The sequence below is a fragment of the Chinchilla lanigera genome, unplaced genomic scaffold, assembly GCF_000276665.1.
Source record: "Chinchilla lanigera isolate Chin_1 unplaced genomic scaffold, ChiLan1.0 scaffold00013, whole genome shotgun sequence".
NCBI lineage: Eukaryota > Metazoa > Chordata > Mammalia > Rodentia > Chinchillidae > Chinchilla > Chinchilla lanigera.
The window spans coordinates 6,137,940-6,157,675 of NW_004955414.1; the positions used below are offsets into that span (position 1 = coordinate 6,137,940).

General features: G+C 40.1%; 2 long non-coding RNA genes across 2 annotated transcripts; both read right to left on the minus strand.

Annotated features, from left to right (window-relative positions):
- Positions 1-5,727: 5,727 nt before the first annotated feature.
- LOC106148044 lies at positions 5,728-14,427 on the minus strand. Its single transcript, XR_001233164.1, has 3 exons — positions 13,637-14,427; positions 7,461-7,583; positions 5,728-6,238 (listed from the first exon to the last, which is right to left on the minus strand). It is a non-coding gene; the product is annotated as an uncharacterized LOC106148044 (long non-coding RNA).
- A 76-nt stretch (positions 14,428-14,503) lies between these two features.
- On the minus strand, positions 14,504-19,189 carry LOC106148045. Its single transcript, XR_001233165.1, has 3 exons — positions 18,531-19,189; positions 16,322-16,482; positions 14,504-14,703 (listed from the first exon to the last, which is right to left on the minus strand). It is a non-coding gene; the product is annotated as an uncharacterized LOC106148045 (long non-coding RNA).
- Between the last annotated feature and the right edge of the window lie 547 nt (positions 19,190-19,736).

A 19,736-nucleotide genomic window follows, 5' to 3' on the forward strand; every position in this document is an offset into this window, starting at 1 on the left:
AAAAAAAAAAAAAAAAAAAAAAAAATCGGAAAAACCAATTACCTAAAGGAACTGAAGAGAAAACAAAAGTAAACAGAAAGTAGACAAAGTCAGTCCTTGGATGAAAGAAATGTCATGTGTAAGTTTTGCATTTTTAAATAGATTTTTCCTTTTTCTGCCTGAAAGCAGGCTTTAGTCAGTACTAAGCAAAGTGGCCAAAACTTGGGTAGAATCATGTGGTCTTACCCCAAAGAGGGCCAGAAGGAAACGCCAGGGTAACCATAGTGGCTACAAATTGGGCACAGAAAAAGTCTAGGAAAGGAGCAAGGAAATGAAAGGGAACTCAAAATTTCTATGTGTAAAACTTCACCTAAATCTCTGGCTAGTCTCTGAATTATATACTCGTGAGATAGACTAAGTTGTTTAGCTGACGTCTAAAGAATTAAACAGATATTTCAGCTGGTGCCTACTTTAGATGAATGCTTAAAAACTGAACCATATTACACACATTAATTTGACCATGTTAATTCCTGGCTAAAACAAAAGTGACAACTTTTGGATGAATGTAGCAGAAGACTTCTCTCTATAACACGTCACTGACAAGATCCAAGACATAATTCAAAATTACTCTAAAATAACAGGAAAACAATTATACTCGGGATGTTGGGATTAAGTGACAAGTGTCAAAGCAGCTCTTACAGCTACTTTCCAGAACATAAGGAAAATATGATTGTAATGAATTAGCAAATAGCAAATTTCAGCAGAGAAATATAATTTTTTGAAAAATGAACAAACTAGAACTGAATCACATACAACGGAAAAATACAATAGTGCTTTCCTGGACAGACTTCACAGTAGATTGTAGGCGACAGAAGGAAGGGTTTAGTCAACTTGAAGAGAGGCCAGGAGAAATCATTCATTTGCAGAACTGAAAGAAGAGTTTACAAAATAATGACATACAAGTGGGGCAAGAGCAAAGGTCTAATACAGGTATATTTGAAATTGCTAAAGAATGAGAGATAGAAAATGGTACAAAAAGCATTTTTGAAGAAATTATGCCTAAAAGCTTTCCAAATTTAATGAAAGGCATACATTCATGTATTTAAGCTCAGTGAATCACCAAATAAGATAAAAGCAAAGTGTCACATAATTTAGCAATAAACAACAATAAAACTATGGTTATATTTATAACCTTTTAGTGCATTAACTTTTTTGTCACTTTCTGTTCATCACCACCTACCTTCTTGCTTTCATCTCTTTTGAGATTTAGGCGTATAAACAAAAACACTTTAAGATCTACTGCTTGTTAACTCACGGTGCAAGAATGTAAGCAATATTGTTGGTCTCAAGATAATGCTTTTGAAATGCCAAAAAAAGTTTGAAAGTGATGTGATGAAAAGGGATGGTATTTCTTATATGCTAAGTACATAAAATACTCTCTACTCCCTTTTTCCTGTTTATGATAACCAAATCCTTTACTGAGTAATTTATTAATCTAATAATGAAACTTATTTATTCACTTGCTGAGGGACAGCCATTGAAGACATTCCAACAAAGAAGGAAATCTGCCCTTCTGATCTCATTATAAAGATATATTGGTCACTTTTGGGTTCTTTACTTTTAAAATAACTTATTTATTTATTGTTTTTTTCTGGTACCGGGAATCAAACTCATGACCTTGCACTTGCCAGGCAGGCGCTGTGCCACTGAGGTAAATCCCCAGCCCCTCTCATTTTTATTTTTTAATACAAAAGTAATACACAGGATATTTAAAAGATATGATTAGAAAGTAGGAAAATTCACTCTTCAGTAGTTATTCTTTGAGGCTGTATTTTGTGACAGAGACTACCTTTAGTATGGGGAGCATAACATTAAAAACATCCTTGCTCTGATTCGGATAGGAATCCTTTCCACAAAAGGAAAAAATAGATAAATAACATAATATAATGCTCAAGGTAAGATTTTCAAGAAAATTAAAATCAGTTCTTCTGGAAAAATTAGAATAATAGAGTATTTAAAGTATTAAAAGTAGGCACTTTACACACAGAAAGTTTATAAAAAATTTTTTTGAAAAAATTTTAGCTTATTCTAGATAGTTTAGAAATTATTTTTGAGTAGTGAATGTCTAAAAGGTAACAATTTTGCATTCAGAATTCTGATTTATAGTAAAACATACATTATTTTTTAATGCATAAAATCCTACAGTATATTTTATGTAGGTTCAATCTAAGTTTTGTGGCTGAGTTTCTCCCTGAGGCCAAATTTTGACCAGTTTTTAAAAACCCCGAATTGCCTCAGTTTTGCGGGTTAGAAGGTATGAATACACCTCTCTGTCATTTGGAGAAGCACAAGATATTATTATTAACAGAGAAGAGCTGCAATGAAAATTGATCTTACATCATCCATCATCTCCCCTAAGTCTAATGAGCTACTGCTATTATCACCTGGTGAAATATTGTTCTATGAAACCTTGCTTTGTCATGAAATCCCTGTAGATTTTAGAGGAGCAATATGACCTCAGGCAATATTAACTACTGTTCCATCTCTCCATTTGTCTCTAAGTAATCATGTATTTTAATGATCTTCTATTTCCTGCATGTTGTATAGAAGTCCTCTTGGAGTCTAACTTAAAGTAGTTGAAAATAGTATTTTATATTTTTAGTTGAGTGTGACCTTGTCTTCTGAACAAATCTGTCTCTACATCCTGTGTTAAACAGAGCATTTATGAGCAGCACGATTCCTATCATATTATAGTTATGCAATGAAACTGTGCTTTAAAGTATACTTTAAGTACTAATTTTCCCTCTTTAAACTCACTTTTTAGATGACTCTTATCCTGCTTTATCAGTGGCTGAAGATGGTAAAAGTGTTATGGGTGTAGAACACACTGGGCAAGAAGGTAAACACTTTTTGCACAGGAAGGAGCATCAAGATAAACTCTGATCAGAAACGGGTACATCGCAGAAAAACGCCATGGCATGGGTGGAACCGCTTTGCAGGGAGTGCTCGGAATGTCCTTGCCCGCCATCTGGAAGGAGGAGGAGGGTTCTTCTACTGACATCTCTTTGCGGGTGCTCACAGTCATTGTCCCCAATTCCAGTGTCTGGACTGCCCTTGGTGCCAGCCTTTCCGAGGTTTGATAACAGCTACCTTTGTTGCTTGGGCCACTTCCCAACCTGGGTCGATTTCTCCTTTTGAAAATGGAATAAACTGGACTAGGTAAGAGCTAGAGTGGCTTCAAACTTATGTATGAGGGTCCTGTCCCCTGCTTACTCTCATCTCCACCACTGCATCGTGTTTTATGGCCCTGAACACTGGACTGAGGGTCAGGTAAATACCTTTAGAGACTTTTGGGAGAGAGAGGCATGTTCTCAGGGACCTCCACCTGTCTGCAGGAAGAAACTGGCTCAAGACTACGAGTATTTTCTGAACTGTTATTTTTGAAGCATTATTCTCCAAAGTATTATAGATATGTACAAAGTGATAAGTATGTACATTTTTCAATGATTAAAAATACATGTTCCCCCTGTGGACTGTTGGTGGAAATGTAAAATTGGTCAGCCAGTGTGGAAAACAGTATGGAGTTTCCTCAAAAAATAAAAAATGGGCCCTTTTGATCCAATAATCCCACTTCTGGACATTTATTAAAAAGAACTGAAATCAGGATGTTGAAGTGACATCTACACTCCCACGTTCATTGCAGCATTATTCACAATAGTCAAGATGAGGAAACAGCGTAAATGTCCATTGATAGATGTATAGATAAAGCAAACGTGTTGTATACATTCAATGGGACTTTTTTTAGCCTTAAAAAGAAGGAAATCCTGCCATATGCAACAACATGAATGAACCTTGATGACATTATGTGAAGTGACATAAGCCAGTTATAGAGGGACAAATACTGCATGCTTGCTTACATGACTTGTCTGAACTCACAGAAGCAGAGAGTAAAATGGGGATCATCAGGAATTGGGAGGACATGTCACTTGCTCATAGATGGGGCTTTGGAATGAAGACTGGATCACGTGGATGATATAGCTGACTTGCTGTTAGGAGGTGGTCTGCTCAGAAGAGGTGGGTCACGGGGCTGTGGGCCAGAAGGGTGTGTTTCCTTTCCCAGCTGTTCCCTTCACACTTAGCTTCCTGTCTGCCATGAGCAGCTTTCCTCTACCCAGTTCTTCCATGCTGCCAGCCATACAAGGACTGAAACTTTTGAAACATGAGCCAAAATGAACCTCTTAAGTTGTAGGTGTTGGGTATTTTGTCCCAACCATGACAACATTATTATTCTAACTTTCCACAGTTGTTACTTCAGAGGTTGAGAAGCTTCTCTGGGATGGGTGCTGGAAGTGCAAAGAGTAAGGCCTCTTCTCTGCCTCAGCTCACAGACTACAGGGGAGCATGACATGGACACAGATCATTTTAGAATGGGATGTCACCTTAGTGGGGAAGGCCCAGCCAGTCCTGTTTTTGTACATAAGGTTTTATTGTGACATCACTGTATTTGTTCATCTATATGACCATGGTTGCTTTTGTGCTATAATAGTAGAGTTTTGTAGTTGTGACACTTACTATTGAACTTTTTTTTTTGAGACAAGATCTCATTATGTAATTTAGGCTGGACTTGAACTCACTACATAGCCCAAACTGGCCTTAAACTCACAGTGGTCATTCTGCTTCAGCTTCCCAAATACTGGGATTACAGGTATGTGCCACCATGCTTGGTATATTATTGAACTTTATTATTGAGCTTTTAGAAAGAGTTTGCCAAACTCTGGGGTGGAGGAACAATGCTCAGGGTAGAGGAGCATTCAGACATGGGCATTCAGTCCCACCTGAAGGTTGTCTGCCTAAGATCAGACCTGGGATTAAGAAAGACAAAATGAGTGAGGTGTGGTGGCCCATGCTTGTAACCCCACTGCATGGAAGGCTGAGGCAGGAGATTGCAAGTTGAGGCTTGGCTGGGCATCTTAGGGAGACCCTCTCTCCAAATATATGTGGCTCAGGATATAGCTCAGTGGTGGAGCACCCCTGGGTTCAATCCCCAGTACCACAAAAAAACTCAAATAAACAAAATAAAACCAAATTGGGCTTCCTAGTCAAAGCAAAGCCAAGAATATATACAACAGAATAATCTATGGGGAGAACTATAAAGAGTTTATAATTACTATGCTATAATGTTCAGAGTAGGGTAGATGAGTCTGTGAGTCTAGCATTGGGTGATTTGCTGGAGGTTATGTATTTACATAGAGGAAGACTAGAATCCAGGCTTTCTGACTTGCAGTCCTATATGTCTATGACGACAGCAAAGGCAGCAAGTGTGCACCTTACATGTTGTTAGCCTGCAACCATTGTCCACAACAGACAGTGCCGATTGATCAGAGAACTCTGCTGAGGGGCCCACATGCAGCCTTATCTGCACTCGAAGAGGGTAACATTCCTTAAATAGAGCCAGCCTATCTTAGTCATTTTTCTTATTTCTGGAACAAAATACTTGACACCCACAATTTGAAAGAGGAGAGGTTTATTTTGGCTCCCACTCTGTGGGGGTTTCAGTCTGTAGTTGGCTGGCTCCGAGGCAGGGGGCGTGGCACAGGGGCATGGCTGTGGAATGCTGCTGACGGTATGACAGATAGGAATGAGAGTGAGAAGAGAGTCAGGAGGGGAGATACAGCCTTCCAGGCCGTGCCCACAGTGACCCACCAGGCCCCACTTCCTAGCAGCAAGTCAGCTGTAAGGCCCTGTAATCTAATCACCTTCCAGTGGTCCCATCTCCGATCACATGAGGCTTTAGGGAGACATCTAGGTATAAACCATAACATAGCCTATTTGCTATTCCAAACCTATATTGTTCCAGCCATAGGGAGAAGGTCTTAGATTTATTTTTCTCTGAATGCATTAGAAAAGGCCTTCTGAACCGAAAGCTTCCAGTCAAGGAGTACCATTTCAGCACATCCTAAATTTCTGTGGATCCTTCCCATGCCATGTCCTGTGTCAAGGGGTTTACATGCTTCATCTTTCTTTACCTCACAAGGGAGGTAGAATAAAGAGATCATTTACCCAAAGGTCTGGAACTAAACATTTTAATCATGCAAAAACTATTTTAAAAGATTACTCATTAAACATTACAATAACAGAAAAACAAGTTGGTGCTTCTGGCCAGGTTATAGGTGATGGGCAGACATGCTGGAGAGGCTCAGACACTTCAACATGGATGGAGTCAGGTGAGTTGTTATGATGACTGCAGTGGCCTCATGACCTGTAGCTCGTAAACAGGAAGCAGAGTGATTCTTGTTCATTTATATTTTGGCTTATAACACATGTTTTATACTTTGTAACTTCAATTTTGCAAGTTGACATTAGATATCTCTTCCTAAATCCATGTATGAGTTATCAACATTTATATGGAGAGAGGAGAAAGAGGGAGAGGGTTGGGGGGAGGGGAAGGGACCAGAAGGGAGGGTAAGGGTGGAGAGAAGAAGGGAAGAGAGGAAGGGAGGGAGGGGAGGGAAGGGGAGATCCAAAAGATGCCAGTGTTGGATTGAATGGTAGCAGAAAAAGTTCTTTTGAAGAGAAGATATGTGAATATTAGAAACACCATTCATCTAGGATAGGTGCAATTTTCTCCCTGTTGGTATTTCCCATATTTTGACAAAAAGGAAACTGAAGTTTGAAGAGTTCCTGGTTTACCCATTATACCCGGTGGTAAACCCAGAGCTTTTACGTTGGTGCCCAAGCCTCCACAGTCCAAGCTCTTAACTACCATTACATCCATCTTTGATCTTTAGGAAGAAGGGCAGAAATTTCCAGTTCAGATCTAAAACCTAAAATGGTTGAGAGAAGCAGTTTTGAGTTAGTTGAGAGCTATAAAAGTAACCACCAATCTGTGCCTTGATATTATTTTCTTTAAATCTTGCTCTGAGTTGTTTTCTTTACCACCTTTCTAGAGAAAACACAGGTGGTTGCTTCATGTATGCTGACCCTCTCTCCTCTGTGATTCATAACTGGTGGTAGTTTGACAGCTGCTCCTATGATACTGTGCCTGTTATCTGTCATCTGGTGTCAGTTAACTGAATTATTTAATTTCTAATATATTTGCTCTGTGAAATCTCTTTCAAAGGCCTGGGGCTGAGGAAGGGCAGGTAGTCCTGGAATGGCTGAAGCTGAGTTAAGACTGATCAAGTTAGCCACAGATGGGAATGAAATAGTTTGAGTTTCAGGTCTTAGAAGGTAGAAAATTGAGTACAAATGCCTTGCCCAAAGGGAGGAAGACTCCAGCAGGGAGATGTTGTCAAAAGCAGAGTGACAGTCTGAGTTGAAACAGAGCAAGAGAAGTTGAGAGTAAAAGGAAGGGATGCCTGCAGGTGCCTGGGCACAGGTGGGTCAGTTTACGGTACAGCATCTTAAACGACTGTTTCAAGAATCAACTTTATTTCAGTGAAGCAGAATTTTAAAAATAGCTTGGACACAGTTCCATTCACCTGTTATTCACGTGTGCAGGGTAGACATCAGCTGATGATCTTCTCTGTGCTCAGCGCCATTCCAGGCTCCGGTAAAATGAACATGAGCCACACCTCATTTCTGCCTTGAAGTGTCTCCCAGTCCTGGTTTAGGAGAAGGAGACATGAGTTTCTTTTCTTCTCTTTCCTTCTTTTCTAAAAATCTATTTTCCTCTGGAAGTGTCCTGATTTTCATAAATGACCATGCTTGACATGCTATACCATAGCAATAATAATTTATAATTAGTGGAAAACCAAAGGAATGACTGGAAGTTACCTTTAGGTATGGGAACAGCTGGGGCTCTCAGGGTAGCCCTGGGAAACACTGTACTGTGTAAGGAAGAATCTGAAGTTCCGGGTTTTGCTGGGGTGCAGCTGCTTCTCTTTCAAATAGCAACTTTAAATTCTGGCATCATGGCCTGTACTTCCATGAATGTATGTATGACCAGGTATCTCAATGACCAGCTACTCCAGGAGACTTGTGATTAGAAGCTGTCTGATTCTGATAAATGGGCTTTATTTTTCTTAAAGTTGTCTTTAAAAACAACTTTTTAGACATGTAACCTCCCTTCATAGCTTTTCCTTGGCTAGAAGGAAAAGAGAATCTGCCAACCTGCCTTTTTTCACTCTAAGTCACTTTGGTTTTAGGCACTTTGAATAACTTGTTATTGTGTCGTGAGGAAATTTTGGTCAGGAGCCATCTGTATTCTTTCAGTTCTGGCTGCAGTAGCAGCTAAGCTGGTAGCTTTCATCAAGCCAGCCATTCATTCACTCTCCAAACATTTATCATGTGCTGTGCTGAGCCAGGAGCTGATTAGGTTCCTGGTATACAATATACACACGAAGTCAGTGTGCATCGGTCAGTGCTCTAATGAGGCCTACCATTTATTGCGAGCAGCGTGTCAGGCATTAAGCACAGCATACAATAGGTGCTAACAAGTAAAGGACTGGGCTATTGTGACTATGCAGTAGGAGGTGGATCTAATTCACACTGGGAGATGGGAAAGTCTTTTTTAAAGATAATGAGCAAGGCATGATGGCACACACTTGTAATCCCAGGACTCTGGAGGGCTGATGTAGGTGTATCACAAATTGGAGCCCAGCCTGGGCAATTCAGTGACTTAGTGAGATCCTGTCTCAAAATTAAAGAAAGGGCTGGGGGTTTAGCTCAGTGTAAAGTTCAGGCACCAGTACTGGTGGTAGGGGTGGGGAGAGAGGTGCTGAGATTTGAAGGAGTGGACACTAACTAGGTCAGGAGTCTGGGAGAAGAGTCTCCAGGTAGAGGGAGCAGGATATGTGAAGATCCTGACCTGGAAAGGAGGAGATGCTGCCTATGAGAAGGCAGCATGGTTCTAGGGTAGTTAGGACAGGGAAGAGTGGTATGGTGAGGTAGCTGAGAGGTAGACGTGGAGGACCATATAACACCTGTTTAGAAATGTGTTTTGTTCTGGGTATAATGGAAAGTCATGTGCAGGTTGTAAACAGAGAAATAGCATGGTTTACTTACATTGAAAATCTCTAAAGCCAGGCATGGGGGTGCACGCATGTAATCCCAGCACTTGGGAGGCTGAGGCAGGAGGACTGCTGTGAGTTCGAGGCCACTACATAATGAGTGCAAGGCCAGCCTGAACTACAAAGCAAGACCCTATCTCAAAAAAAAGTCTCACAATTCTGCATGTAGAATGGGTCAGATGCAGAACACAGATCATCACGTGTATATTTCATATTTGCTTGAGTACAGAGGCTGCACACATCCTGGGCACCATATAAATCACACCCTCTTCCTTCCTACCTCTAGCAAATGTTCTGCTTGGGAGGCAGACTGTGACTTACAGACCTCCAAACTAAGTACGGAGGATCTGTGACTGCAAGAGAGGGAGGCTTAGAGAGAGAAACAATAAATCAAGTCTTTTCTTTTGAGACAGGGCCTCGCTATGCAGTTCAGGCTGGCCTTGAACTCATTTTGTAGCTCAGGCTCATCTCGAACTCGCAAAGATCCTCCTGCCTCAGCCTCCCCAGTGCTATAATTACAGGTATGAACCACCATGCCTGGCTTAAATCAAGTTTTTAAGATCTCAACAGTTTAAAGAATGAGACTCCAGCCTTAAGTTGATTCTCAGTGACAGGAACATACTTTGGCTATCAGTATCTCAGGAAACATGTTCTTAGGGCCACTGATTTAGAAACATCTCCATTTTCAAAGTAATGTTTAGTCAGTGCCTTCCTTGTTCTAACTCTCTTTCCTGCTATTCCCCTTCATAGACCTTGTATTCTTTGGGTATCTGATTTATGCTTGCATTATTTTTTTCAAGACAAATAAAAACATCTTGGAAAATCTGGCCTTTTTAGTGTCACTTGTCATTCATTTCCTTTCCCAATTTATTTCATGGCTGAGGCCTTCCCTGAGGTAGTATTGTCTTTTTAACTTGTTAGAGTGAGCGCACTTTCACCTCACAGCACTCCGTTGGTGGGGCCTTGAAGAAGGGGCAGGGAGGGAAGGGGTCTGCACAGGCATGTGGGGTTGAGGAGGGGATCAGCACAGGAGAGCCCAGGGTTTAATGACTGTAGGGTAGGTGGAAGGACGAGGGACAAATACCTTCCAAATTCATACTGTAAACACGGCAGTAGTGAAATTGTGAGTTATTAAGTGTCCTTGATCTTTAGTGTGACAGGAAATAGAGTGATGCCCCAGAATCTGCTTGGTCTCATGATCAGAATACCTGGGTTTGACTTCTCACCACTTCCTGGTCCAGTAACTGAGCCACAAAGAAATTAACATAGGTAAATGCTCTCACAGACTACCAGAAAATATGCAGAAAGTCTCCTGGGTCCTTGGTGTGCGGGCTTTGTTTTCTTCACTTAGAGACCAGGAAATACAAGTTCAGAGAAGTTAAGTCTTTTACTAAAAGACACATAGCTGGGAAGCATCACTTTTCGATCGTCAAAGGCAGACTGGTCCACATCATTGGATGAGAATCACGAGCAAGCGTTTGGTGAGTTCTGAACGTTCCCTGAAGATATGTAGCAATACATAACCCATGAGTTCATTAGGGGGAATCTTTGAGGAGTCTCCAGAATGTGCCTTGGATCTGACCTGTCCCTCACATGTTGGTTCGGTGAACATAAAATGTCTGATCTGTGCAGGGACAGCTACTCCCACCCATTTCTCCCAGCTCAGTCATCTCACCATTCCGCATTCATTTCAGATCTGCTATCTGGACACCCTCTGCCTTACCCCACATGTAGTTCCCTCTGCCTGGAAATCCTGTGCACACATTACTTCCCTCTACTGAAGAGCTCAAGATTCTTTTTGTGGTTTCAGCACACGCATCACATCTTCATGACACACTCTCATACAAGATGTATGTCCCTAGGACAGGGACTCACAAAGAAATAACAGAGGAACAGAGGGATGCAGCTTTTAAAGGTACTTTGCGCTATTTGCCCTTGACAATGAGTAGAGGCATCAAAACACTGGGAGGCTGGATTTCTCAAAGAAATTCTTTCCACATTGACTACTATGACTGCCCATGCCCAATAACTTATCAGTCTTAGATATCAATAAAGTACTGTGTGCTAAGAAGAGCACCTGGAGGACCAGAATCATCCATATCAATATCTGATACATTTTCAAGCTTATAATTGACTCTCAATATACTCTGGTTAAACAGAAATTAGGAAAAGGTTAGGCTGAGAGCAAAAGAGCTAGGTAAAGCCATTCTAAACTTCAACAATTGTCTTCTCTTCCCTCTTCTTTTTCTTCTTCCTCCTCCCCTTCCCATCCTCTTCCTCTTCCTCCTGTTCCTCCTCCTCCTGCTTTGCTTCCTCTTCTTCCTCCTCTTCCTCCACTGCCACCTCCTCCTCCTCTTTGCCTTCATCTTCTTCAATGACTGTAACAGCTGCCATAACCTGAGTTGGTTACTATGTTGCAGCCCTGTATGAAGTCCTCTACATGTAGTATCTTTTTTTATTCTCATGATCCTGTGAGTCACTCATTCTTTCCACTAAGTGGATAAGGGTCGAGAATTATTAACTAAAGTATCCAAGGTTGCCTGACTTATAGGTGCCATTTCCAAGATATTAATTCACATCTGTGGTGGACTGACAACTGGTGGCCAACTTGTAACACCCTGCTGAACTGAATCAGCGTGGTGCTGGGTGTGGAGGGCCCATCTGAGGATTGTTGCCAATGACATAAAAAGGAGAAGTGGAGAGGAAGAAGTGGTGCTGTAAGTTCTCCTGGAGGAGTTTGTTGTGCTGACTTTCCTGATATAAACTTGACTGTTCTCATCATTGGAGGAGCTTCGGACCTTGTTATCACTGAGGATGGCTAAGGTACTTTTGGGGGGAACTCTGATCCTTACTTTGAGCATTGCTTCCTGGTTCCCATGCAGATCCCTCGGCCTGCTGGCACAGATCCTTCATCCTACTGCTGCAGACTTTCTAGCTTCTACCACTGGCCTTTGGGTCTTCCCAGCACAGATCCTTGATACAGATGAGAGATGTATGTCTCATACAATGTCTTGCATGAGACATTGTCATGGGCTCTAGGTCTTCAGCTGGACTTATACAGGACATTGCCATGGGATCCAGGCCCTCAGCTGGATTCTTTGGGTGTTTAGTGTGTGGAAAAATCTCCTGCATTCTTTTGTATTTGACTCTTTGGGTGACTACTATAAAATAGTCCTATAAATTTAGTGTCCTGTATTAAATTATTTCCCTTACAAACTCTGACTACAACAACATCTCTACATGTTTTTAACTGCTGTGCTTTCTTTCTAAATGACTCAATATTTCATGGCTATGTCATGCAAATAATTAGGTCAAATATTAGAAAATATTTCATCTGTTCTTGTTTCAGTCGGTTTGCAAAGGAAACCCACTAGGTTTGAGAAGAGTAAATAATGGGCTGAAGTTAAATATATACATATGCATAGATTGTATAAGATGTTTTGCTAACCCTGAAGGGTTAAAGAGAATTAAAAGTTGTCAGTATTACAATCCAAGGCAGGAAAATGTCAGCAAGTTATAAGGAATTTCCTTTCCCATAAGCCATTGGGACTCTGCCAAGGCTGTAGGGTAGATGTTGCATTAGTGGAAGACGAATTTGATCCAGTAAGACATCTTCTCAATCCTTGTGTAAGATTAGTCTGAGTAGCAGTCACTTGGTAACAATTTGGAATGGAGTTTGTTAGAAAAACATAGCTTTGTCTGGGTTGAGCCTAGAAATGGGTGACAGATGTTAATGATGAGCGACTGAACAGATGTTTGGGGGAGAATTACAAAAAGACTTTCTATCACACAGGATCTAAATCTTAATCTTCCTGGCTGATGCTGAAAGAGGAGCTTGTTGGTGAAACATGTTCTTACAAAACTGTTTGGCGGGTTGTGACAAAGACAAATGACCGGACACTATAAATTTGAAAATAAGGTAAATGGGAATCCTTGTTTGTGAGCAGTGTATATGTGTTTTCCTTGACCAAGGTCAATGCCTTATTAAAAAATGGGATGGCTGAACTGAACATTTTGCTTTGTCTTCTTTATTTGTTCAACAGCCCCCAACCCAGGAAGAGTGGGCAGTATTTGACACCATTCCTTAAAGCTCAATAAAATTATTAAAATACCACCACTTATATACTTCCCAAAACATATGCTGTATAATTACATTTGGAAAAAGAGACAGATTTGCTGTGAAAACTTAATCAATTGTTTTCACTGGGATCTCTGAGACTTATTTAAAGTTTTAAAGTTTATTTGAAATGATCCCTTTCCCAGTGTAATGAAAACAAAAGCAGATTTTAATTAACAGTTGTACATCTACTGGCATCAACTGGTCCCTACTTTACTCATTTCACAAAAAGATGGCTATTTAGTGATACCTCCTTTCATCTGTCTCAAACAAGTGATGGGATGATCAGAGGGATTTGTTAGTTCATCTTTGTATATAGGTCATAATTAATATAAGTATGAACTACTAGCATAATAGTTACACAATACCAAACATTTGGTTAAAAAAGAGTAAGTGCAGTAAAAAATACACATAATTTCAATATAGTGTTATGATAATAATAAATGCTACTGAGTTTATGATAGGTATCCACAATTACAATAACACTAAATGCCACTGTAATAACACGGTAAGATGAATATACTATTACCATTTAATGGACAGGAAATTAATGGCTTATTCAAGTTCACATGAGTAAATATCAGTGCCAGGATTGCATTCTGGTCTGAGATATTCAAATTTTCTCTCACTTTCCAATATGCTAGACCATCCTGTGTAAAGAAGACATTTAATTCTTTGATTAAATGCTTATATGTTATTGTACATCAAAATGGAATTTTAATTAAACCATGATTATCAAATTCAGGATCTGCAGTCTGACTTTAGTACTAGTCAAAGACAATTATTAACTCTGCAATGTTGAAAGGGGAAAGGCAATACTAGACTTTCTCTTGCTTTGTACTGAACAGAGTACTCTAGGGAGGAAAGTGATAAGGATCACGGTGTCTGCTTTGGGCAAGGAAGTATACTAGAAGGTGTGACAGTTAAAAGCTAAATGAAATAGAGCACAGAAAAGATTAGATATATAGGCAAATGGTCATGAGGCAAAAGGGCATATGGCAAGGGATATGAGAAGCTAGAGAGAAACAGATTTTTAATATTAGGCGAAGTTGTGCAGAAGAGATGGCATTTGTACTAGGAAGTCTGAAGTTAAGGATGTCCAGCAAGGGCCGTTAGTCTGACTTACCCTTCCTGTTCCCAGTCCATCTCCTCTTTCCTTCATTACCAAACATCTCAACACAGGTTCTGCCTTCATTTCCTTGTTATTTACCAATATTTAAACTCACGACCCTGGCTGAAGCCACTTGGATAAGATTGGTAATTGTCTAATATCTGTGCTCTCTGATCTTTTTCTTTATTTTAAAGAGAAAAAAGATAAACAATGAAACCAAGTTTCTTTGATCTTTAATAAGAGCGCTCTTTTATCCAGACACATAGACACTGAATAAAACCTACAGTTGCCAGCTTCCCCCCATAGGAAGTTAAGGACATACGGGAAGTTCTCCCTAGTGGAATATGATCTGAAATCATTATGCAACTTCTGGGCTACACATTTAAAAGGAAAGAGTATTCCTTTCCCTTACCTGGCTTCCTGTGGAAAGAATGTGGCTGGGACATTGCTGGGCCATCTTGGACCCTGTAGATGAAATTATCATCCTGGGGACGGAGAAACAGTAGCATAAAGGAGGGTGGTCCCTGACACTGCTAGGTTGCCATATTAGTTCTAGAATAGTTACTGTCACATTATCAAATAAGAGAGTGTCAGGAAAAACTGAAAGACCTTTGAATGAGCAACAAAAAGATTTTGGGTGTTCTGAGTAGCTTAGCTAGGTTATCTCTACTATTCATTGTCTTTGAACTACTTTATACCTCTAAGTTGTAGATCACTGAGAACAGTGAAAGTGGTCATTTATTTTCCACACACAGTCTATTCAGTCAGGGCTGACTGATTGCCCTTTTGATAAAAGCCAGTTTTACATCTATCAGTAAAGTTATTCCAGAAGTCCTCGTTGACCCATATGAGTGGGATACTTTGAATTTCCCTTTGAACTGATAGTAACTCCTTCTTGATTCTTTTCTTAGTGAGTTAAAATCTTTAACATATATTCATTTTATATTTGTATAGAAGTCCAGATTTATCACTAGTTTTTAAAATTACTGTTTAATAAGAAGAATAAACTTCTATCTTTGTTTAAAGACACAACTGTTCTAGTCTTCATTATGATGATTAAATATTTCTAATTAGGTAACCCCTGCCATCTTTCATTATTTTCTTGGGAGTCAGCATTACCTCTTAATCACCAAATTTAAACATCTTGTCTCAGTCATCATTTATCCTCAATGTCAGAAAAAGCAGAATAGTGTTTTTTTCCAGCAGTGGGTCACACCCCACCAGTTAGCCATGAAATCAATTTAGTGGGTTACAACCAGCATTAATAAAAACATCAAAGCACATCAATTTAGACTTGAATATATATATATATGTATTTGTTTCTTAGTGCTACTGTAACAGTGATCACAAACTAAATGGTTTAGAAATTTATTCTATCACAATTCTGGAGGCCAGAAGTCTGAAATCAACATATGGCTGGTCTTTAAAATCCCTTGAGAAGAATCCTTTCTGGAGATTTCTAGTATCACCAGTGGCTTCTGGTGCTCCTTGGCTTCTATTTGAATAAGCTTTGCTTCTATCTTTACATTACCTCCTTCTCTGTGTCCTTTACTGTCTCTCATAAAGACTGCCACTGGGGGGCTGGGGATTTAGCTCAGCGGCAAAGCGCCTGCCTGGCAAGTGTAAGGTCGTGAGTTCGGTTCCCCGTACCGGAGAAAAACCAAAACCAAAAAAAAAAATAAAAAATAAAAATAAATAAAGACTGCCACTGGATTTAGGAGTCACCTTAACTCAATCTGATCTTATCTTAATCTTTAATTAAATTACATCTACAAAAATCTTATTTCCAAATAAAGTAACATTCCAAATTTCATGGTGGACATGAATTTTGGGGGACACTATTCAAACTACTATCTATATATGTATCTATCTATCATGTAGCTATTATCTATATGATGCCCACTGCATTTTCCACTCTTTTCCATAAAAACTGGTCATTGTTCCTTTTTTGTCCATAATAAAAGCACTAATAAAATTTCTCCAACTAATTTATGTAAAAATCTCATAACACTTTAGGGGGTAGGTTTTAATATCACTGTTTTAAAGATTATCATACAGACAGAAAGTGAAGGAGTATGCATTGAACCAAAGCTTTTCCAGTACCTGTTTCTTTGGAATTTTTGTCTCCCTTGACTTCCATATTATTGCAGTGATATGGATGTCTCTGATCTGGATCCATTTGCTGCTTTCTATTTTCTTCCTCCCATCTCCATCAGCTTTGGCCATGGCCTCCTTCTACCCAGTGCAATTCACTTCCTTGTTTTCTACCGACAGGGATGGAGAAGACTTAATTCTACGTGTGGTCAGAATAGAAGGAGCCAGCAGATAACAAAGATGAAGAGGGTGACTAATGAGATGAGGCTCTGGAGAGATGACCAACAAGAGTGCTCTCTAGGAAAAAGGACAGATGCCTCTTTCTCCAAGACCATTTGCCATTTTAACAAGGCAGATAGTGACAACTGCAGAACCAGGCATTCTTGTCCTTTAGTTGTCTTAGGCTCCCATTTCTCGCTGTGAGCCTTGATGTGAAAGGCCAGCCCTTGCGACATAGGCAAGATTTTCTGTTTTAGGAAGTAGTGCAAAATGTTTGGTTACTTAGTTTAAGAAAGGAACGCAAAAAGACACAGCAAAGCAGAAAGGAAAAACCCAACACCCAGAAGCTTTCCTCTTTGTCACCTCATTAGCTCATATGAGCACTCCCAGAAACAGAGAGAACAGGTCAGAAATCCTGGACAGCTGGATCGCTCAGCCCAGAGGAGCTTTCAACAGCCACAAGAGCTGGACAATTACAAACTGTTATCTTCTCCAGATGATTAATGGGGTTTCCTGAGTGAAATAGGAAGACTTAAACTTCAACAGCTCATTTCTTCAAATCAGGACCTTTAAATAGGATGCATTGTTGCAGGGGCAATAAAACCGTCAGAATGTGGATCTGGCTTTTTTCCATCTTATTAGGCTTGAGGTAATTATCCAGGTAATTCAGGAAAAATAAACTGCCATTGCCTGAATTACTCAGATAATTACCTCCATGTTCCACCCCAGTCCAGAGCCAGCTATAAATGTCTCACGGGTCTCAGTCTGAAAACATAAAACAGGTTTAGTAATTAAGAAGTGAGAGTGAAAGAGCAGAGGTACTCAGCTCAAACAATTTGAGAACATGGGTGTTTTAGATGAAGCTCTGTCATGTACTACCTGCTTACTCCAGGTGAGCTGCTTTATCTACCTGGATGGAATGGCATTTGGAGAATGGCAAACTGTAAATTGCTAGCAACTTCAGTAAAGTTTATTAATTTTTTTTTATTGGTGGTATCAAATGATACAAATTTTTATTCTGGCATAAAGCTGGATAAAAAATTATGCTTCATGCTGAACTGTGAAATTTCAGTTATATGACATAAGCTGCACATTAGACTCATCTGGGGAGTTTAAAAAAAATACAGGATTTTCCAGGTCCCACCCAACCCAATTGAAGTTGAATATCTGGAATTTCACCACCAACATTTGTTATTTTTTAAAAAGTATAAATCCTTGTTAATTTTTTTTTTTTTTTTTTTTTTGGCAGTGGGGGTGATGTTGGAGATTGAACCTGGGGCTTCGTGCATGTGTAATAAATACTCTACCGACTGAGATGCACCCTGTGCCTCTCAGTGGGCTCTTCTATTTTACTGTATATTGTATTTGTTATGATACTGGTGTTTTTATTTTTTTAATTTTTTTTCCAGTACTGGGAATTGAACTCACGACATTGCGCTTGCCAGGCAGGTGCTGTGCCGCTGAGCTAAATCCCCAGCCCCAGATACTGGTGTTTTTAAAATACTCTCTAGATGATTCTGCATGAGAAAGAGAGAGAGAGAGAGAGAGACAGAGACAGAGACAGAGACAGAGACAGAGAGAAAAAGACAGAGAGAAGGAGACCTCACATACAGAGAAAAAAAGAGACTTCTGTCACTGGAGGGTCATATCCAGGGTTTGACAAGTCTCAGAGTGGTAGCTGAAGCTCTCTGGAAACCTGTCTCTCCAGAGTTCTAGGCAGAAGGGGACTTATTTGGCTTGGGTGTTTGTTTCCTTCCAAAATTCATGTTGAAACAATCTCCAGTATAACAAGATTAAGAGGTGAGACCTCTAGGAAGTGACTAGGCCATGAAGGCTGTGACTTACTGATGGAAGTAGCACCCTTACAAAAGGTCTCAAGGAAGTGAATTCAGCATCTTTTTTGCATCTTTCATCCCTTCTGCCATGTGAAATTGCAGCATCTGTCTCTCTGGAAGATGCAGCTAAAAGGCACCATCTTGGAGGCACATTGGGTTCTTACCCGACACCTAACTTGCCAGCATCTTTATCTTGGATTTCCAGTGTCCAGAACTGTGAAAAAAAATGTCTGTTATTTATAAACCATCGAGTCTCAGGTATTTTTACATACCAGCAGAAATGGACTAAGATAGTGTCTGAATACCCCACTCTCTCAGTTTCAGACTTTCCTGATCTGAATGTCAAGGAAGGAGCTTGCTTTACCAGTCTACTGACATCCATCACTCCTGTACAAAAAGGCACGAGGCTCCAGTGGTGACTACTTCCCACACCAAGTTTGTTTGAGTAAGTAAAGGACTTGCCAAAGATGCAACCTCTGCTGTCCTTTACTTCTGGAAGTTTATAGCTGAGAAATGACTAAGCAATCTCTCAACAATCTTGCAGAGATGGGAAGAAAGTATCATTACTACTTCATTTTAATTCCTGAAAAATTTCCTCCCAAGGATTAGGACCAGGCATAATTTCATCATGAGTTCCCAGGTTTTTCTATGGTGAACTGGTACATCATGTCAACATTCCTTAAAAGTCATGAGACAGGAACTACAAAAAGATACTATTTCATCATGGCAGCAAATGTTTCTCAAGTGCAAACCTGCCATCTGTTAGGCAGAACAAGGAACTAGAAAACCCTTCCTTCTGAAGTAATTCAGCTGGATTCTCCAATTTTGAAGCATCTGGTTGGTAACTGTGCTGTCAGCATGAAACTACCTTCTCAGTTTCAAACATCCCAGTGCTGGAGCCTGAGGATAGAATTCCTGTGGTCTAGACACAAACCCCTGCTACTAGGACTTACAGATGGGGCTGTCCTTTAAGTCTGGAGGGTTATAGCTCAGAAATGATCAAGCAATCTCTCAACAGTCTTGCAGGAATGATCAACAGCTTCTCAGAATACAGCGGAACATCTGTTTCCTACATGTAACTACACCAAACAGAGGCTGCCTTCTCTGTGCACATGTTGCTCCTGCAGGAGTCCAGTGGCGTGTAAATTCAAAAGAGCACTTTTGCCCCATGATAAACCTCTCAAGGACTGAAGTGCTTTGACTTACAGTGATTCTTCCAGAGGATTTTTCCCCAGTTGTTTAAATATGGACATCAACAAGTATTTAAAGACAATGCAGGGGCTGGGGATTTAGCTCAGCGGCAAAAGCGCCTGCCTGGCAAGCGCAAGGTCGTGAGTTCAGTTCCCGGTACCGGAGAAAAACCAAAAAAA